We start from the raw sequence: 23,056 nt of genomic DNA on the forward strand, positions 1-23,056 counted from the left end.
CTAGCTGCTGCCTTATCAGGAACTAATGGGGTTACATAAGAAACCTCAGGAAGAGTAGCTGCTGGCTTGGCAGGAACTAATGGGGATCCATAATAAACCCCAGGAAGACTAGCTGCTGCCTTGGCAGGAACTAATGGGGATCGATAATAAACCCCAGAAAGAGTAGCTGCTGCCTTGGCAGGAACTAATGGGGATCCATAATAAACCCCATGAAGAGTAGCTGCTGCCTTGGCAGGAACTAATGTGGATCCATAATAAACCCTAGGAAGAGTAGCTGCTGCCTTGGCAGGAACTAATGGGGATCCATAATAAACCCCAGGAAGACTAGCTGCTGCATTGGCAGGAACTAATGGGGATCCATAATAAACCACAGGAAGACTAGCTGCTGCCTTGGCAGGAACTAATGGGGATCCTTAATAAACCCCAGGAAGACTAGCTGCTGCCTTGGCAGGAACTAATGGGGATCCATAATAAACCCCAGGAAGAGTAGCTGCTGCCTTGGCAGGAACTAATGGGGATCCATAATAAACCCCAGGAAGACTAGCTGCTGCCTTGGCAGGAACTAATGGGGATCCATAATAAACCCTAGAAAGACTAGCTGCTGCCTTGGCAGGAACTAATGGGGATCCATAATAAAACCCAGGAAGACTAGCTGCTGCCTTGGCAGGAACTAATGGGGATCCATAATAAACCCCAGGAAGACTAGCTGCTGCCTTGGCAGGAACCAATGGGGATCCATAATAAACCTCAGGAAGAGTAGCTGCTGCCTTGGCAGGAACTAATGGGAATCCATAATAAACCCAGGAAGAGTAGCTGCTGCCCTGGCAGGAACTAATGGGGATCCATAATAAACCAATGGAAGAGTAGCTGCTGTCTTGGCAGGAACTAATGGGGGTCCATAATAAACCCCAGGAAGAGTAGCTGCTGCCTTGGCAGGAACTAATGGGGATCCATAATAAACTCCAGGAAGAGTAGCTGCTGCCTTGGCAGGAACTAATGGGGATCCATACTAAACCACAGGAAGAGTAGCTGCTGTCTTGGCAGGAACTAATGGGGATCCATAATAAACCCCAGGAAGACTAGCTGCTGCCTTGGCAGGAACTAATGGGGATCCATAATAAACCACGGGAAGAGTAGCTGCTGTCTTGGCAGGAACTAATGGGGATCCATAATAAACCCCAGGAAGACTAGCTGCTGCCTTGGCAGGAACTAATGGGGATCCATAATAAACCCCAGGAAGAGTAGCTGCTGCCTTGGCAGAAACTAATGGGGATTCATAATAAACCCCAGGAAGACTAGCTGCTGCCTTATCAGGAACTAATGGGGTTCCATAATAAACCTCAGGAAGAGTAGCTGCTGCCTTGGCAGGAACTAATGGGGATCCATAATAAACCCCAGGAAGAGTAGCTGCTGCCTTGGCAGAAACTAATGGGGATCCATAATAAACCCCAGGAAGAGTAGCTGGTGCCTTGGCAGGAACTAATGGGGGTCCATAATAAACCCCAGGAAGAGTAGCTGCTGCCTTGGCAGAAACTAATGGGGATCCATAATAAACCCCAGGAAGACTAGCTGCTGCCTTGGCAGGAACTAATGGGGATCCATAATAAACCCCATGAAGAGTAGCTGCTGCCTTATCAGGAACTAATGGGGTTACATAAGAAACCTCAGGAAGAGTAGCTGCTGCCTTGGCAGGAACTAATGGGGATCCATAATAAACCCCAGGAAGACTAGCTGCTGCCTTGGCAGGAACTAATGGGGATCCATAGTAAACCCCAGGAAGAGTAGCTGCTGCCTTGGCAGGAACTAATGGGGATCCATAATAAACCCCATGAAGAGTAGCTGCTGCCTTGGCAGGAACTAATGTGGATCCATAATAAACCCTAGGAAGAGTAGCTGCTGCCTTGGCAGGAACTAATGGGGATCCATAATAAACCCCAGGAAGACTAGCTGCTGCATTGGCAGGAACTAATGGGGATCCATAATAAACCACAGGAAGAGTAGCTGCTGCCTTGGCAGGAACTAATGGGGATCCATAATAAACCCCAGGAAGAGTAGCTGCTGCCTTGGCAGGAACTAATGTGGATCCATAATAAACCCTAGGAAGAGTAGCTGCTGCCTTGGCAGGAACTAATGGGGATCCATAATAAACCCCAGGAAGACTAGCTGCTGCCTTGGCAGGAACTAATGGAAATACATAATAAACCCCAGGAAGACTAGCTGCTGCCCTGGCAGGAACTAATGGGGTTCCATAATAAACCTCAGGAAGAGTAGCTGCTGCCTTGGCAGGAACTAATGGGGATCCATAATAAACCCCAGGAAGACTAGCTGCTGCCTTGGCAGGAACTAATGGGGATCCATAATAAACCCCAAGAAGAGTAGCTGCTGCCTTGGCATGAACTAAAGGGGATCCATAATAAACCCCAGGAAAAGTAGCTGCTGCCTTGGCAGGAACTAATGGGGATCCATAATAAACCCCAGAAAGAGTAGCTGCTGCCTTGGCAGAAACTAATGGGGGTCCATAATAAACCCCAGGAAGAGTAGCTGCTGCCTTGGCAGAAACTAATGGGGATCCATAATAAACCCCAGAAAGACTAGCTGCTGCCTTGGCAGGAACTAATGGGGATCCATAATAAACCCCAGGAAGAGTAGCTGCTGCCATGGCAGAAACTAATGGGGATCCATAATAAACCCTAGGAAGAGTAGCTGCTGCCTTGGCAGGAACTAATGGGGATCCATAATAAACCCCAGGAAGACTAGCTGCTGCCTTGGCAGGAACTAATGGAAATCCATAATAAACCCCAGGAAGACTAGCTGCTGCCCTGGCAGGAACTAATGGGGTTCCATAATAAACCTCAGGAAGAGTAGCTGCTGCCTTGGCAGGAACTAATGGGGATCCATAATAAACCCCAGGAAAAGTAGCTGCTGCCTTGGCAGGAACTAATGGGGATCCATAATAAACCCCAGAAAGAGTAGCTGCTGCCTTGGCAGAAACTAATGGGGGTCCATAATAAACCCCAGGAAGAGTAGCTGCTGCCTTGGCAGAAACTAATGGGGATCCATAATAAACCCCAGAAAGACTAGCTGCTGCCTTGGCAGGAACTAATGGGGATCCATAATAAACCCCAGGAAGAGTAGCTGCTGCCATGGCAGAAACTAATGGGGATCCATAATAATCCCCAGGAAGACTAGCTGCTGCCTTATCAGGAACTAATGGGGATCCATAATAAACCCCAGGAAGAGTAGCTGCTGCCTTGGCAGGAACTAATGGGGATCCATAATAAACCCCATGAAGAGTAGCTGCTGCCTTATCGGGAACTAATGGGGTTACATAAGAAACCTCAGGAAGAGTAGCTGCTGCCTTGGCAGGAACTAATGGGGATCCATAGTAAACCCCAGGAAGACTAGCTGCTGCCTTGGCAGGAACTAATGGGGATCCATAGTAAACCCCAGGAAGAGTAGCTGCTGCCTTGGCAGGAACTAATGGGGATCCATAATAAACCCCATGAAGAGTAGCTGCTGCCTTGGCAGGAACTAATGTGGATCCATAATAAACCCTAGGAAGAGTAGCTGCTGCCTTGGCAGGAACTAATGGGGATCCATAATAAACCCCAGGAAGACTAGCTGCTGCATTGGCAGGAACTAATGGGGATCCATAATAAACCACAGGAAGAGTAGCTGCTGCCTTGGCAGGAACTAATGGGGATCCATAATAAACCCCAGGAAGACTAGCTGCTGCCTTGGCAGGAACTAATGTGGATCCATAATAAACCCTAGGAAGAGTAGCTGCTGCCTTGGCAGGAACTAATGGGGATCCATAATAAACCCCAGGAAGACTAGCTGCTGCCTTGGCAGGAACTAATGGAAATCCATAATAAACCCCAGGAAGACTAGCTGCTGCCCTGGCAGGAACTAATGGGGTTCCATAATAAACCTCAGGAAGAGTAGCTGCTGCCTTGGCAGGAACTAATGGGGATCCATAATAAACCCCAGGAAGACTAGCTGCTGCCTTGGCAGGAACTAATGGGGATCCATAATAAACCCCAAGAAGAGTAGCTGCTGCCTTGGCATGAACTAAAGGGGATCCATAATAAACCCCAGGAAAAGTAGCTGCTGCCTTGGCAGGAACTAATGGGGATCCATAATAAACCCCAGAAAGAGTAGCTGCTGCCTTGGCAGAAACTAATGGGGGTCCATAATAAACCCCAGGAAGAGTAGCTGCTGCCTTGGCAGAAACTAATGGGGATCCATAATAAACCCCAGGAAGACTAGCTGCTGCCTTGGCAGGAACTAATGGGGATCCATAATAAACCCCAGGAAGAGTAGCTGCTGCCATGGCAGAAACTAATGGGGATCCATAATAATCCCCAGGAAGACTAGCTGCTGCCTTATCAGGAACTAATGGGGATCCATAATAAACCCCATGAAGACTAGCTGCTGCCTTGGCAGGAACTAATGGGGATCCATAATAAACCCCAGGAAGACTAGCTGCTGCCTTGGCAGGAACTAATGGGGATCCATACTAAACCACAGGAAGAGTAGCTGCTGTCTTGGCAGGAACTAATGGGGATCCATAATAAACCCCAGGAAGACTAGCTGCTGCCTTGGCAGGAACTAATGGGGATCCATAATAAACCACGGGAAGAGTAGCTGCTGGTTTGGCAGGAACTAATGGGGATCCATAATAAACCCCAGGAAGACTAGCTGCTGCCTTGGCAGGAACTAATGGGGATCCATAATAAACCCCAGGAAGAGTAGCTGCTGCCTTGGCAGAAACTAATGGGGATCCATAATAAACCCCAGGAAGACTAGCTGCTGCCTTATCAGGAACTAATGGGGTTACATAAGAAACCTCAGGAAGAGTAGCTGCTGCCTTGGCAGGAACTAATGGGGATCCATAATAAACCCCAGGAAGACTAGCTGCTGCCTTGGCAGGAACTAATGGGGATCCATAATAAACCCCAGGAAGACTAGCTGCTGCCTTATCAGGAACTAATGGGGTTCCATAATAAACCTCAGGAAGAGTAGCTGCTGCCTTGGCAGGAACTAATGGGGATCCATAATAAACCCCAGGAAGAGTAGCTGCTGCCTTGGCAGAAACTAATGGGGATCCATAATAAACCCCAGGAAGAGTAGCTGGTGCCTTGGCAGGAACTAATGGGGGTCCATAATAAACCCCAGGAAGAGTAGCTGCTGCCTTGGCAGAAACTAATGGGGATCCATAATAAACCCCAGGAAGACTAGCTGCTGCCTTGGCAGGAACTAATGGGGATCCATAATAAACCCCATGAAGAGTAGCTGCTGCCTTATCAGGAACTAATGGGGTTACATAAGAAACCTCAGGAAGAGTAGCTGCTGCCTTGGCAGGAACTAATGGGGATCCATAATAAACCCCAGGAAGACTAGCTGCTGCCTTGGCAGGAACTAATGGGGATCCATAGTAAACCCCAGGAAGAGTAGCTGCTGCCTTGGCAGGAACTAATGGGGATCCATAATAAACCCCATGAAGAGTAGCTGCTGCCTTGGCAGGAACTAATGTGGATCCATAATAAACCCTAGGAAGAGTAGCTGCTGCCTTGGCAGGAACTAATGGGGATCCATAATAAACCCCAGGAAGACTAGCTGCTGCATTGGCAGGAACTAATGGGGATCCATAATAAACCACAGGAAGAGTAGCTGCTGCCTTGGCAGGAACTAATGGGGATCCATAATAAACCCCAGGAAGAGTAGCTGCTGCCTTGGCAGGAACTAATGTGGATCCATAATAAACCCTAGGAAGAGTAGCTGCTGCCTTGGCAGGAACTAATGGGGATCCATAATAAACCCCAGGAAGACTAGCTGCTGCCTTGGCAGGAACTAATGGAAATACATAATAAACCCCAGGAAGACTAGCTGCTGCCCTGGCAGGAACTAATGGGGTTCCATAATAAACCTCAGGAAGAGTAGCTGCTGCCTTGGCAGGAACTAATGGGGATCCATAATAAACCCCAGGAAGACTAGCTGCTGCCTTGGCAGGAACTAATGGGGATCCATAATAAACCCCAAGAAGAGTAGCTGCTGCCTTGGCATGAACTAAAGGGGATCCATAATAAACCCCAGGAAAAGTAGCTGCTGCCTTGGCAGGAACTAATGGGGATCCATAATAAACCCCAGAAAGAGTAGCTGCTGCCTTGGCAGAAACTAATGGGGGTCCATAATAAACCCCAGGAAGAGTAGCTGCTGCCTTGGCAGAAACTAATGGGGATCCATAATAAACCCCAGAAAGACTAGCTGCTGCCTTGGCAGGAACTAATGGGGATCCATAATAAACCCCAGGAAGAGTAGCTGCTGCCATGGCAGAAACTAATGGGGATCCATAATAATCCCCAGGAAGACTAGCTGCTGCCTTATCAGGAACTAATGGGGATCCATAATAAACCCCAGGAAGAGTAGCTGCTGCCTTGGCAGGAACTAATGGGGATCCATAATAAACCCCAGGAAGAGTAGCTGCTGCCTTGTCAGGAACTAATGGGGATCCATAATAAACCCTAGAAAGACTAGCTGCTGCCTTGGCAGGAACTAATGGGGATCCATAATAAAACCCAGGAAGACTAGCTGCTGCCTTGGCAGGAACTAATGGGGATCCATAATAAACCCCAGGAAGACTAGCTGCTGCCTTGGCAGGAACCAATGGGGATCCATAATAAACCTCAGGAAGAGTAGCTGCTGCCTTGGCAGGAACTAATGGGTGTCCATAATAAACCCCAGGAAGAGTAGCTGCTGCCTTGGCAGGAACTAATGGGAATCCATAATAAACCCAGGAAGAGTAGCTGCTGCCCTGGCAGGAACTAATGGGGATCCATAATAAACCAATGGAAGAGTAGCTGCTGTCTTGGCAGGAACTAATGGGGATCCATAATAAACTCCAGGAAGAGTAGCTGCTGCCTTGGCAGGAACTAATGGGGATCCATACTAAACCACAGGAAGAGTAGCTGCTGTCTTGGCAGGAACTAATGGGGATCCATAATAAACCCCAGGAAGACTAGCTGCTGCCTTGGCAGGAACTAATGGGGATCCATAATAAACCCCAGGAAGAGTAGCTGCTGTCTTGGCAGGAACTAATGGGGATCCATAATAAACCACAGGAAGAGTAGCTGCTGCCTTGGCAGGAACTAATGGGGATCCATAATAAACCCCAGGAAGACTAGCTGCTGCCTTGGCAGGAACTAATGTGGATCCATAATAAACCCTAGGAAGAGTAGCTGCTGCCTTGGCAGGAACTAATGGGGATCCATAATAAACCCCAGGAAGACTAGCTGCTGCCTTGGCAGGAACTAATGGAAATCCATAATAAACCCCAGGAAGACTAGCTGCTGCCCTGGCAGGAACTAATGGGGTTCCATAATAAACCTCAGGAAGAGTAGCTGCTGCCTTGGCAGGAACTAATGGGGATCCATAATAAACCCCAGGAAGACTAGCTGCTGCCTTGGCAGGAACTAATGGGGATCCATAATAAACCCCAAGAAGAGTAGCTGCTGCCTTGGCATGAACTAAAGGGGATCCATAATAAACCCCAGGAAAAGTAGCTGCTGCCTTGGCAGGAACTAATGGGGATCCATAATAAACCCCAGAAAGAGTAGCTGCTGCCTTGGCAGAAACTAATGGGGGTCCATAATAAACCCCAGGAAGAGTAGCTGCTGCCTTGGCAGAAACTAATGGGGATCCATAATAAACCCCAGGAAGACTAGCTGCTGCCTTGGCAGGAACTAATGGGGATCCATAATAAACCCCAGGAAGAGTAGCTGCTGCCATGGCAGAAACTAATGGGGATCCATAATAATCCCCAGGAAGACTAGCTGCTGCCTTATCAGGAACTAATGGGGATCCATAATAAACCCCATGAAGACTAGCTGCTGCCTTGGCAGGAACTAATGGGGATCCATAATAAACCCCAGGAAGACTAGCTGCTGCCTTGGCAGGAACTAATGGGGATCCATACTAAACCACAGGAAGAGTATCTGCTGTCTTGGCAGGAACTAATGGGGATCCATAATAAACCCCAGGAAGACTAGCTGCTGCCTTGGCAGGAACTAATGGGGATCCATAATAAACCACGGGAAGAGTAGCTGCTGGTTTGGCAGGAACTAATGGGGATCCATAATAAACCCCAGGAAGACTAGCTGCTGCCTTGGCAGGAACTAATGGGGATCCATAATAAACCCCAGGAAGAGTAGCTGCTGCCTTGGCAGAAACTAATGGGGATCCATAATAAACCCCAGGAAGACTAGCTGCTGCCTTATCAGGAACTAATGGGGTTACATAAGAAACCTCAGGAAGAGTAGCTGCTGCCTTGGCAGGAACTAATGGGGATCCATAATAAACCCCAGGAAGACTAGCTGCTGCCTTGGCAGGAACTAATGGGGATCCATAATAAACCCCAGGAAGACTAGCTGCTGCCTTATCAGGAACTAATGGGGTTCCATAATAAACCTCAGGAAGAGTAGCTGCTGCCTTGGCAGGAACTAATGGGGATCCATAATAAACCCCAGGAAGAGTAGCTGCTGCCTTGGCAGAAACTAATGGGGATCCATAATAAACCCCAGGAAGAGTAGCTGGTGCCTTGGCAGGAACTAATGGGGGTCCATAATAAACCCCAGGAAGAGTAGCTGCTGCCTTGGCAGAAACTAATGGGGATCCATAATAAACCCCAGGAAGACTAGCTGCTGCCTTGGCAGGAACTAATGGGGATCCATAATAAACCCCATGAAGAGTAGCTGCTGCCTTATCAGGAACTAATGGGGTTACATAAGAAACCTCAGGAAGAGTAGCTGCTGCCTTGGCAGGAACTAATGGGGATCCATAATAAACCCCAGGAAGACTAGCTGCTGCCTTGGCAGGAACTAATGGGGATCCATAGTAAACCCCAGGAAGAGTAGCTGCTGCCTTGGCAGGAACTAATGGGGATCCATAATAAACCCCATGAAGAGTAGCTGCTGCCTTGGCAGGAACTAATGTGGATCCATAATAAACCCTAGGAAGAGTAGCTGCTGCCTTGGCAGGAACTAATGGGGATCCATAATAAACCCCAGGAAGACTAGCTGCTGCATTGGCAGGAACTAATGGGGATCCATAATAAACCACAGGAAGAGTAGCTGCTGCCTTGGCAGGAACTAATGGGGATCCATAATAAACCCCAGGAAGAGTAGCTGCTGCCTTGGCAGGAACTAATGTGGATCCATAATAAACCCTAGGAAGAGTAGCTGCTGCCTTGGCAGGAACTAATGGGGATCCATAATAAACCCCAGGAAGACTAGCTGCTGCCTTGGCAGGAACTAATGGAAATACATAATAAACCCCAGGAAGACTAGCTGCTGCCCTGGCAGGAACTAATGGGGTTCCATAATAAACCTCAGGAAGAGTAGCTGCTGCCTTGGCAGGAACTAATGGGGATCCATAATAAACCCCAGGAAGACTAGCTGCTGCCTTGGCAGGAACTAATGGGGATCCATAATAAACCCCAAGAAGAGTAGCTGCTGCCTTGGCATGAACTAAAGGGGATCCATAATAAACCCCAGGAAAAGTAGCTGCTGCCTTGGCAGGAACTAATGGGGATCCATAATAAACCCCAGAAAGAGTAGCTGCTGCCTTGGCAGAAACTAATGGGGGTCCATAATAAACCCCAGGAAGAGTAGCTGCTGCCTTGGCAGAAACTAATGGGGATCCATAATAAACCCCAGGAAGACTAGCTGCTGCCTTATCAGGAACTAATGGGGATCCATAATAAACCCCAGGAAGAGTAGCTGCTGCCTTGGCAGGAACTAATGGGGATCCATAATAAACCCCAGGAAGAGTAGCTGCTGCCTTGGCAGGAACTAATGGGGATCCATAATAAACCCTAGAAAGACTAGCTGCTGCCTTGGCAGGAACTAATGGGGATCCATAATAAAACCCAGGAAGACTAGCTGCTGCCTTGGCAGGAACTAATGGGGATCCATAATAAACCCCAGGAAGACTAGCTGCTGCCTTGGCAGGAACCAATGGGGATCCATAATAAACCTCAGGAAGAGTAGCTGCTGCCTTGGCAGGAACTAATGGGTGTCCATAATAAACCCCAGGAAGAGTAGCTGCTGCCTTGGCAGGAACTAATGGGAATCCATAATAAACCCAGGAAGAGTAGCTGCTGCCCTGGCAGGAACTAATGGGGATCCATAATAAACCAATGGAAGAGTAGCTGCTGTCTTGGCAGGAACTAATGGGGATCCATAATAAACTCCAGGAAGAGTAGCTGCTGCCTTGGCAGGAACTAATGGGGATCCATACTAAACCACAGGAAGAGTAGCTGCTGTCTTGGCAGGAACTAATGGGGATCCATAATAAACCCCAGGAAGACTAGCTGCTGCCTTGGCAGGAACTAATGGGGATCCATAATAAACCCCAGGAAGAGTAGCTGCTGTCTTGGCAGGAACTAATGGGGATCCATAATAAACCCCAGGAAGACTAGCTGCTGCCTTGGCAGGAACTAATGGGGATCCATAATAAACCCCAGGAAGAGTAGCTGCTGCCTTGGCAGAAACTAATGGGGGTCCATAATAAACCCCAGGAAGAGTAGCTGCTGCCTTGGCAGAAACTAATGGGGATCCATAATAAACCCCAGGAAGACTAGCTGCTGCCTTGGCAGGAACTAATGGGGATCCATAATAAACCCCAGGAAGAGTAGCTGCTGCCATGGCAGAAACTAATGGGGATCCATAATAATCCCCAGGAAGACTAGCTGCTGCCTTATCAGGAACTAATGGGGATCCATAATAAACCCCATGAAGACTAGCTGCTGCCTTGGCAGGAACTAATGGGGATCCATAATAAACCCCAGGAAGACTAGCTGCTGCCTTGGCAGGAACTAATGGGGATCCATACTAAACCACAGGAAGAGTAGCTGCTGTCTTGGCAGGAACTAATGGGGATCCATAATAAACCCCAGGAAGACTAGCTGCTGCCTTGGCAGGAACTAATGGGGATCCATAATAAACCACAGGAAGAGTAGCTGCTGGTTTGGCAGGAACTAATGGGGATCCATAATAAACCCCAGGAAGACTAGCTGCTGCCTTGGCAGGAACTAATGGGGATCCATAATAAACCCCAGGAAGAGTAGCTGCTGCCTTGGCAGAAACTAATGGGGATCCATAATAAACCCCAGGAAGACTAGCTGCTGCCTTATCAGGAACAAATGGGGTTACATAAGAAACCTCAGGAAGAGTAGCTGCTGCCTTGGCAGGAACTAATGGGGATCCATAATAAACCCCAGGAAGACTAGCTGCTGCCTTGGCAGGAACTAATGGGGATCCATAATAAACCCCAGGAAGACTAGCTGCTGCCTTATCAGGAACTAATGGGGTTCCATAATAAACCTCAGGAAGAGTAGCTGCTGCCTTGGCAGGAACTAATGGGGATCCATAATAAACCCCAGGAAGAGTAGCTGCTGCCTTGGCAGAAACTAATGGGGATCCATAATAAACCCCAGGAAGAGTAGCTGGTGCCTTGGCAGGAACTAATGGGGGTCCATAATAAACCCCAGGAAGAGTAGCTGCTGCCTTGGCAGAAACTAATGGGGATCCATAATAAACCCCAGGAAGACTAGCTGCTGCCTTGGCAGGAACTAATGGGGATCCATAATAAACCCCATGAAGAGTAGCTGCTGCCTTATCAGGAACTAATGGGGTTACATAAGAAACCTCAGGAAGAGTAGCTGCTGCCTTGGCAGGAACTAATGGGGATCCATAATAAACCCCAGGAAGACTAGCTGCTGCCTTGGCAGGAACTAATGGGGATCCATAGTAAACCCCAGGAAGAGTAGCTGCTGCCTTGGCAGGAACTAATGGGGATCCATAATAAACCCCATGAAGAGTAGCTGCTGCCTTGGCAGGAACTAATGTGGATCCATAATAAACCCTAGGAAGAGTAGCTGCTGCCTTGGCAGGAACTAATGGGGATCCATAATAAACCCCAGGAAGACTAGCTGCTGCATTGGCAGGAACTAATGGGGATCCATAATAAACCACAGGAAGAGTAGCTGCTGCCTTGGCAGGAACTAATGGGGATCCATAATAAACCCCAGGAAGAGTAGCTGCTGCCTTGGCAGGAACTAATGTGGATCCATAATAAACCCTAGGAAGAGTAGCTGCTGCCTTGGCAGGAACTAATGGGGATCCATAATAAACCCCAGGAAGACTAGCTGCTGCCTTGGCAGGAACTAATGGAAATACATAATAAACCCCAGGAAGACTAGCTGCTGCCCTGGCAGGAACTAATGGGGTTCCATAATAAACCTCAGGAAGAGTAGCTGCTGCCTTGGCAGGAACTAATGGGGATCCATAATAAACCCCAGGAAGACTAGCTGCTGCCTTGGCAGGAACTAATGGGGATCCATAATAAACCCCAAGAAGAGTAGCTGCTGCCTTGGCATGAACTAAAGGGGATCCATAATAAACCCCAGGAAAAGTAGCTGCTGCCTTGGCAGGAACTAATGGGGATCCATAATAAACCCCAGAAAGAGTAGCTGCTGCCTTGGCAGAAACTAATGGGGGTCCATAATAAACCCCAGGAAGAGTAGCTGCTGCCTTGGCAGAAACTAATGGGGATCCATAATAAACCCCAGAAAGACTAGCTGCTGCCTTGGCAGGAACTAATGGGGATCCATAATAAACCCCAGGAAGAGTAGCTGCTGCCATGGCAGAAACTAATGGGGATCCATAATAATCCCCAGGAAGACTAGCTGCTGCCTTATCAGGAACTAATGGGGATCCATAATAAACCCCAGGAAGAGTAGCTGCTGCCTTGGCAGGAACTAATGGGGATCCATAATAAACCCCAGGAAGAGTAGCTGCTGCCTTGGCAGGAACTAATGGGGATCCATAATAAACCCTAGAAAGACTAGCTGCTGCCTTGGCAGGAACTAATGGGGATCCATAATAAAACCCAGGAAGACTAGCTGCTGCCTTGGCAGGAACTAATGGGGATCCATAATAAACCCCAGGAAGACTAGCTGCTGCCTTGGCAGGAACCAATGGGGATCCATAATAAACCTCAGGAAGAGTAGCTGCTGCCTTGGCAGGAACTAATGGGTGTCCATAATAAACCCCAGGAAGAGTAGCTGCTGCCTTGGCAGGAACTAATGGGAATCCATAATAAACCCAGGAAGAGTAGCTGCTGCCCTGGCAGGAACTAATGGGGATCCATAATAAACCAATGGAAGAGTAGCTGCTGTCTTGGCAGGAACTAATGGGGATCCATAATAAACTCCAGGAAGAGTAGCTGCTGCCTTGGCAGGAACTAATGGGGATCCATACTAAACCACAGGAAGAGTAGCTGCTGTCTTGGCAGGAACTAATGGGGATCCATAATAAACCCCAGGAAGACTAGCTGCTGCCTTGGCAGGAACTAATGGGGATCCATAATAAACCCCAGGAAGAGTAGCTGCTGTCTTGGCAGGAACTAATGGGGATCCATAATAAACCCCAGGAAGACTAGCTGCTGCCTTGGCAGGAACTAATGGGGATCCATAATAAACCCCAGGAAGAGTAGCTGCTGCCTTGGCAGAAACTAATGGGGATCCATAATAAACCCCAGGAAGACTAGCTGCTGCCTTATCAGGAACTAATGGGGTTCCATAATAAACCTCAGGAAGAGTAGCTGCTGCCTTGGCAGGAACTAATGGGGATCCATAATAAACCCCAGGAAGAGTAGCTGCTGCCTTGGCAGAAACTAATGGGGATCCATAATAAACCCCAGGAAGAGTAGCTGGTGCCTTGGCAGGAACTAATGGGGGTCCATAATAAACCCCAGGAAGAGTAGCTGCTGCCTTGGCAGAAACTAATGGGGATCCATAATAAACCCCAGGAAGACTAGCTGCTGCCTTGGCAGGAACTAATGGGGATCCATAATAAACCCCATGAAGAGTAGCTGCTGCCTTATCAGGAACTAATGGGGTTACATAAGAAACCTCAGGAAGAGTAGCTGCTGCCTTGGCAGGAACTAATGGGGATCCATAGTAAACCCCAGGAAGACTAGCTGCTGCCTTGGCAGGAACTAATGGGGATCCATAGTAAACCCCAGGAAGAGTAGCTGCTGCCTTGGCAGGAACTAATGGGGATCCATAATAAACCCCATGAAGAGTAGCTGCTGCCTTGGCAGGAACTAATGTGGATCCATAATAAACCCTAGGAAGAGTAGCTGCTGCCTTGGCAGGAACTAATGGGGATCCATAATAAACCCCAGGAAGACTAGCTGCTGCATTGGCAGGAACTAATGGGGATCCATAATAAACCACAGGAAGAGTAGCTGCTGCCTTGGCAGGAACTAATGGGGATCCATAATAAACCCCAGGAAGACTAGCTGCTGCCTTGGCAGGAACTAATGTGGATCCATAATAAACCCTAGGAAGAGTAGCTGCTGCCTTGGCAGGAACTAATGGGGATCCATAATAAACCCCAGGAAGACTAGCTGCTGCCTTGGCAGGAACTAATGGAAATCCATAATAAACCCCAGGAAGACTAGCTGCTGCCCTGGCAGGAACTAATGGGGTTCCATAATAAACCTCAGGAAGAGTAGCTGCTGCCTTGGCAGGAACTAATGGGGATCCATAATAAACCCCAGGAAGACTAGCTGCTGCCTTGGCAGGAACTAATGGGGATCCATAATAAACCCCAAGAAGAGTAGCTGCTGCCTTGGCATGAACTAAAGGGGATCCATAATAAACCCCAGGAAAAGTAGCTGCTGCCTTGGCAGGAACTAATGGGGATCCATAATAAACCCCAGAAAGAGTAGCTGCTGCCTTGGCAGAAACTAATGGGGGTCCATAATAAACCCCAGGAAGAGTAGCTGCTGCCTTGGCAGAAACTAATGGGGATCCATAATAAACCCCAGGAAGACTAGCTGCTGCCTTGGCAGGAACTAATGGGGATCCATAATAAACCCCAGGAAGAGTAGCTGCTGCCTTGGCAGGAACTAATGGGGATCCATAATAAACCCCATGAAGAGTAGCTGCTGCCTTGGCAGGAACTAATGTGGATCCATAATAAACCCTAGGAAGAGTAGCTGCTGCCTTGGCAGGAACTAATGGGGATCCATAATAAACCCCAGGAAGACTAGCTGCTGCATTGGCAGGAACTAATGGGGATCCATAATAAACCACAGGAAGAGTAGCTGCTGCCTTGGCAGGAACTAATGGGGATCCATAATAAACCCCAGGAAGACTAGCTGCTGCCTTGGCAGGAACTAATGTGGATCCATAATAAACCCTAGGAAGAGTAGCTGCTGCCTTGGCAGGAACTAATGGGGATCCATAATAAACCCCAGGAAGACTAGCTGCTGCCTTGGCAGGAACTAATGGAAATCCATAATAAACCCCAGGAAGACTAGCTGCTGCCCTGGCAGGAACTAATGGGGTTCCATAATAAACCTCAGGAAGAGTAGCTGCTGCCTTGGCAGGAACTAATGGGGATCCATAATAAACCCCAGGAAGACTAGCTGCTGCCTTGGCAGGAACTAATGGGGATCCATAATAAACCCCAAGACGAGTAGCTGCTGCCTTGGCATGAACTAAAGGGGATCCATAATAAACCCCAGGAAAAGTAGCTGCTGCCTTGGCAGGAACTAATGGGGATCCATAATAAACCCCAGAAAGAGTAGCTGCTGCCTTGGCAGAAACTAATGGGGGTCCATAATAAACCCCAGGAAGAGTAGCTGCTGCCTTGGCAGAAACTAATGGGGATCCATAATAAACCCCAGGAAGACTAGCTGCTGCCTTGGCAGGAACTAATGGGGATCCATAATAAACCCCAGGAAGAGTAGCTGCTGCCATGGCAGAAACTAATGGGGATCCATAATAATCCCCAGGAAGACTAGCTGCTGCCTTATCAGGAACTAATGGGGATCCATAATAAACCCCATGAAGACTAGCTGCTGCCTTGGCAGGAACTAATGGGGATCCATAATAAACCCCAGGAAGACTAGCTGCTGCCTTGGCAGGAACTAATGGGGATCCATACTAAACCACAGGAAGAGTAGCTGCTGTCTTGGCAGGAACTAATGGGGATCCATAATAAACCCCAGGAAGACTAGCTGCTGCCTTGGCAGGAACTAATGGGGATCCATAATAAACCACGGGAAGAGTAGCTGCTGGTTTGGCAGGAACTAATGGGGATCCATAATAAACCCCAGGAAGACTAGCTGCTGCCTTGGCAGGAACTAATGGGGATCCATAATAAACCCCAGGAAGAGTAGCTGCTGCCTTGGCAGAAACTAATGGGGATCCATAATAAACCCCAGGAAGACTAGCTGCTGCCTTATCAGGAACTAATGGGGTTACATAAGAAACCTCAGGAAGAGTAGCTGCTGCCTTGGCAGGAACTAATGGGGATCCATAATAAACCCCAGGAAGACTAGCTGCTGCCTTGGCAGGAACTAATGGGGATCCATAATAAACCCCAGGAAGAGTAGCTGCTGCCTTGGCAGGAACTAATGGGGATCCATAATAAACCCCATGAAGAGTAGCTGCTGCCTTGGCAGGAACTAATGTGGATCCATAATAAACCCTAGGAAGAGTAGCTGCTGCCTTGGCAGGAACTAATGGGGATCCATAATAAACCCCAGGAAGACTAGCTGCTGCATTGGCAGGAACTAATGGGGATCCATAATAAACCACAGGAAGACTAGCTGCTGCCTTGGCAGGAACTAATGGGGATCCATAATAAACCCCAGGAAGACTAGCTGCTGCCTTGGCAGGAACTAATGGGGATCCATAATAAACCCCAGGAAGAGTAGCTGCTGCCTTGGCAGGAACTAATGGGGATCCATAATAAACCCCAGGAAGAGTAGCTGCTGCCTTGGCAGGAACTAATGGGGATCCATAATAAACCCTAGAAAGACTAGCTGCTGCCTTGGCAGGAACCAATGGGGATCCATAATAAACCTCAGGAAGAGTAGCTGCTGCCTTGGCAGGAACTAATGGGGGTCCATAATAAACCCCAGGAAGAGTAGCTGCTGCCTTGGCAGGAACTAATGGGAATCCATAATAAACCCAGGAAGAGTAGCTGCTGCCCTGGCAGGAACTAATGGGGAGCCATAATAAACCAATGGAAGAGTAGCTGCTGTCTTGGCAGGAACTAATGGGGGTCCATAATAAACCCCAGGAAGAGTAGCTGCTGCCTTGGCAGGAACTAATGGGGATCCATAATAAACTCCAGGAAGAGTAGCTGCTGCCTTGGCAGGAACTAATGGGGATCCATACTAAACCACAGGAAGAGTAGCTGCTGTCTTGGCAGGAACTAATGGGGATCCATAATAAACCCCAGGAAGACTAGCTGCTGCCTTGGCAGGAACTAATGGGGATCCATAATAAACCACGGGAAGAGTAGCTGCTGTCTTGGCAGGAACTAATGGGGATCCATAATAAACCCCAGGAAGACTAGCTGCTGCCTTGGCAGGAACTAATGGGGATCCATAATAAACCCCAGGAAGAGTAGCTGCTGCCTTGGCAGAAACTAATGGGGATCCATAATAAACCCCAGGAAGACTAGCTGCTGCCTTATCAGGAACTAATGGGGTTCCATAATAAACCTCAGGAAGAGTAGCTGCTGCCTTGGCAGGAACTAATGGGGATCCATAATAAACCCCAGGAAGAGTAGCTGCTGCCTTGGCAGAAACTAATGGGGATCCATAATAAACCCCAGGAAGAGTAGCTGGTGCCTTGGCAGGAACTAATGGGGGTCCATAATAAACCCCAGGAAGAGTAGCTGCTGCCTTGGCAGAAACTAATGGGGATCCATAATAAACCCCAGGAAGACTAGCTGCTGCCTTGGCAGGAACTAATGGGGATCCATAATAAACCCCAGAAAGAGTAGCTGCTGCCTTGGCAGAAACTAATGGGGGTCCATAATAAACCCCAGGAAGAGTAGCTGCTGCCTTGGCAGAAACTAATGGGGATCCATAATAAACCCCAGGAAGACTAGCTGCTGCCTTGGCAGGAACTAATGGGGATCCATAATAAACCCCAGGAAGAGTAGCTGCTGCCATGGCAGAAACTAATGGGGATCCATAATAAACCCCAGGAAGACTACCTGCTGCCCTATCAGGAACTAATGGGGATCCATAATAAACCCCAGGAAGAGTAGCTGCTGCATTGGCAGGAACTAATGGGGTTCCATAATAAACCCCAGGAAGAGTAGTTGCTGCCTTGGCAGGAACTAATGGGGATCCATAATAAACCCCAGGAAGAGTAGCTGCTGCCTTGGCAGGAACTAATGGGGATCCATAATAAACCCTAGAAAGACTAGCTGCTGCCTTGGCAGGAACTAATGGGGATCCATAATAAAACCCAGGAAGACTAGCTGCTGCCTTGGCAGGAACTAATGGGGATCCATAATAAACCCCAGGAAGACTAGCTGCTGCCTTGGCAGGAACCAATGGGGATCCATAATAAACCTCAGGAAGAGTAGCTGCTGCCTTGGCAGGAACTAATGGGGGTCCATAATAAACCCCAGGAAGAGTAGCTGCTGCCTTGGCAGGAACTAATGGGAATCCATAATAAACCCAGGAAGAGTAGCTGCTGCCCTGGCAGGAACTAATGGGGATCCATAATAAACCACAGGAAGAGTAGCTGCTGTCTTGGCAGGAAGTAATGGGGGTCCATAATAAACCCCAGGAAGAGTAGCTGCTGCCTTGGCAGGAACTAATGGGGATCCATAATAAACTCCAGGAAGAGTAGCTGCTGCCTTGGCAGGAACTAATGGGGATCCATACTAAACCACAGGAAGAGTAGCTGCTGTCTTGGCAGGAACTAATGGGGATCCATAATAAACCCCAGGAAGACTAGCTGCTGCCTTGGCAGGAACTAATGGGGATCCATAATAAACCACGGGAAGAGTAGCTGCTGTCTTGGCAGGAACTAATGGGGATCCATAATAAACCCCAGGAAGACTAGCTGCTGCCTTGGCAGGAACTAATGGGGATCCATAATAAACCCCAGGAAGAGTAGCTGCTGCCTTGGCAGAAACTAATGGGGATCCATAATAAACCCCAGGAAGACTAGCTGCTGCCTTGGCAGGAACTAATGGGGATCCATAATAAACCCCAGGAAGACTAGCTGCTGCCTTGGCAGGAACTAATGGGGATCCATAATAAACCCCAGGAAGAGTAGCTGCTGCCTTGGCAGGAACTAATGGGGATCCATAATAAACCCCAGGAAGAGTAGCTGCTGCCTTGGCAGGAACTAATGGGAATCCATAATAAACCCAGGAAGAGTAGCTGCTGCCCTGGCAGGAACTAATGGGGATCCATAATAAACCAATGGAAGAGTAGCTGCTGTCTTGGCAGGAACTAATGGGGGTCCATAATAAACCCCAGGAAGAGTAGCTGCTGCCTTGGCAGGAACTAATGGGGATCCATAATAAACTCCAGGAAGAGTAGCTGCTGCCTTGGCAGGAACTAATGGGGATCCATACTAAACCACAGGAAGAGTAGCTGCTGTCTTGGCAGGAACTAATGGGGATCCATAATAAACCCCAGGAAGACTAGCTGCTGCCTTGGCAGGAACTAATGGGGATCCATAATAAACCACGGGAAGAGTAGCTGCTGTCTTGGCAGGAACTAATGGGGATCCATAATAAACCCCAGGAAGAGTAGCTGCTGCCTTGGCAGGAACTAATGGGAATCCATAATAAACCCAGGAAGAGTAGCTGCTGCCCTGGCAGGAACTAATGGGGATCCATAATAAACCAATGGAAGAGTAGCTGCTGTCTTGGCAGGAACTAATGGGGGTCCATAATAAACCCCAGGAAGAGTAGCTGCTGCCTTGGCAGGAACTAATGGGGATCCATAATAAACTCCAGGAAGAGTAGCTGCTGCCTTGGCAGGAACTAATGGGGATCCATACTAAACCACAGGAAGAGTAGCTGCTGTCTTGGCAGGAACTAATGGGGATCCATAATAAACCCCAGGAAGACTAGCTGCTGCCTTGGCAGGAACTAATGGGGATCCATAATAAACCACGGGAAGAGTAGCTGCTGTCTTGGCAGGAACTAATGGGGATCCATAATAAACCCCAGGAAGACTAGCTGCTGCCTTGGCAGGAACTAATGGGGATCCATAATAAACCCCAGGAAGAGTAGCTGCTGCCTTGGCAGAAACTAATGGGGATCCATAATAAACCCCAGGAAGACTAGCTGCTGCCTTATCAGGAACTAATGGGGTTCCATAATAAACCTCAGGAAGAGTAGCTGCTGCCTTGGCAGGAACTAATGGGGATCCATAATAAACCCCAGGAAGAGTAGCTGCTGCCTTGGCAGAAACTAATGGGGATCCATAATAAACCCCAGGAAGAGTAGCTGGTGCCTTGGCAGGAACTAATGGGGGTCCATAATAAACCCCAGGAAGAGTAGCTGCTGCCTTGGCAGAAACTAATGGGGATCCATAATAAACCCCAGGAAGACTAGCTGCTGCCTTGGCAGGAACTAATGGGGATCCATAATAAACCCCAGAAAGAGTAGCTGCTGCCTTGGCAGAAACTAATGGGGGTCCATAATAAACCCCAGGAAGAGTAGCTGCTGCCTTGGCAGAAACTAATGGGGATCCATAATAAACCCCAGGAAGACTAGCTGCTGCCTTGGCAGGAACTAATGGGGATCCATAATAAACCCCAGGAAGAGTAGCTGCTGCCATGGCAGAAACTAATGGGGATCCATAATAAACCCCAGGAAGACTACCTGCTGCCTTATCAGGAACTAATGGGGATCCATAATAAACCCCAGGAAGAGTAGCTGCTGCATTGGCAGGAACTAATGGGGTTCCATAATAAACCCCAGGAAGAGTAGTTGCTGCCTTGGCAGGAACTAATGGGGATCCATAATAAACCCCAGGAAGAGTAGCTGCTGCCTTGGCAGGAACTAATGGGGATCCATAATAAACCCTAGAAAGACTAGCTGCTGCCTTGGCAGGAACTAATGGGGATCCATAATAAAACCCAGGAAGACTAGCTGCTGCCTTGGCAGGAACTAATGGGGATCCATAATAAACCCCAGGAAGACTAGCTGCTGCCTTGGCAGGAACCAATGGGGATCCATAATAAACCTCAGGAAGAGTAGCTGCTGCCTTGGCAGGAACTAATGGGGGTCCATAATAAACCCCAGGAAGAGTAGCTGCTGCCTTGGCAGGAACTAATGGGAATCCATAATAAACCCAGGAAGAGTAGCTGCTGCCCTGGCAGGAACTAATGGGGATCCATAATAAACCACAGGAAGAGTAGCTGCTGTCTTGGCAGGAACTAATGGGGGTCCATAATAAACCCCAGGAAGAGTAGCTGCTGCCTTGGCAGGAACTAATGGGGATCCATAATAAACTCCAGGAAGAGTAGCTGCTGCCTTGGCAGGAACTAATGGGGATCCATACTAAACCACAGGAAGAGTAGCTGCTGTCTTGGCAGGAACTAATGGGGATCCATAATAAACCCCAGGAAGACTAGCTGCTGCCTTGGCAGGAACTAATGGGGATCCATAATAAACCACGGGAAGAGTAGCTGCTGTCTTGGCAGGAACTAATGGGGATCCATAATAAACCCCAGGAAGAGTAGCTGCTGCCTTGGCAGGAACTAATGGGGATCCATAATAAACCCCAGGAAGAGTAGCTGCTGCCTTGGCAGAAACTAATGGGGATCCATAATAAACCCCAGGAAGACTAGCTGCTGCCTTGGCAGGAACTAATGGGGATCCATAATAAACCCCAGGAAGACTAGCTGCTGCCTTGGCAGGAACTAATGGGGATCCATAATAAACCCCAGGAAGAGTAGCTGCTGCCTTGGCAGGAACTAATGGGGATCCATAATAAACCCCAGGAAGAGTAGCTGCTGCCTTGGCAGGAACTAATGTGGATCCATAATAAACCCCAGGAAGACTAGCTGCTGCCTTGGCAGGAACTAATGGGGATCCATAATAAACCCCAGGAAGAGTAGCTGCTGCCTTGGCAGGAACTAATGGGGATCCATAATAAACCCCATGAAGAGTAGCTGCTGCCTTGGCAGGAACTAATGTGGATCCATAATAAACCCTAGGAAGAGTAGCTGCTGCCTTGGCAGGAACTAATGGGGATCCATAATATACCCCAGGAAGACTAGCTGCTGCATTGGCAGGAACTAATGGGGATCCATAATAAACCACAGGAAGACTAGCTGCTGCCTTGGCAGGAACTAATGGGGATCCATAATAAACCCCAAGAAGACTAGCTGCTGCCTTGGCAGGAACTAATGGGGATCCATAATAAACCCCAGGAAGAGTAGCTGCTGCCTTGGCAGGAACTAATGGGGATCCATAATAAACCCCAGGAAGAGTAGCTGCTGCCTTGGCAGGAACTAATGGGGATCCATAATAAACCCTAGAAAGACTAGCTGCTGCTTTGGCAGGAACTAATGGGGATCCATAATAAAACCCAGGAAGACTAGCTGCTGCCTTGGCAGGAACTAATGGGGATCCATAATAAACCCCAGGAAGACTAGCTGCTGCCTTGGCAGGAACCAATGGGGATCCATAATAAACCTCAGGAAGAGTAGCTGCTGCCTTGGCAGGAACTAATGGGGGTCCATAATAAACCCCAGGAAGAGTAGCTGCTGCCTTGGCAGGAAGTAATGGGAATCCATAATAAACCCAGGAAGAGTAGCTGCTGCCCTGGCAGGAACTAATGGGGATCCATAATAAACCAATGGAAGAGTAGCTGCTGCATTGGCAGGAACTAATGGGGTTCCATAATAAACCCCAGGAAGAGTAGTTGCTGCCTTGGCAGGAACTAATGGGGATCCATAATAAACCCCAGGAAGAGTAGCTGCTGCCTTGGCAGGAACTAATGGGGATCCATAATAAACCCCAGAAAGACTAGCTGCTGCCTTGGCAGGAACTAATGGGGATCCATAATAAAACCCAGGAAGACTAGCTGCTGCCTTGGCAGGAACTAATGGGGATCCATAATAAACCCCAGGAAGACTAGCTGCTGCCTTGGCAGGAACCAATGGGGATCCATAATAAACCTCAGGAAGAGTAGCTGC

Source organism: Oncorhynchus mykiss, chromosome 3 (genome assembly GCF_057628025.1).
Source record: "Oncorhynchus mykiss isolate SJ-2025 chromosome 3, ASM5762802v1, whole genome shotgun sequence".
NCBI lineage: Eukaryota > Metazoa > Chordata > Actinopteri > Salmoniformes > Salmonidae > Oncorhynchus > Oncorhynchus mykiss.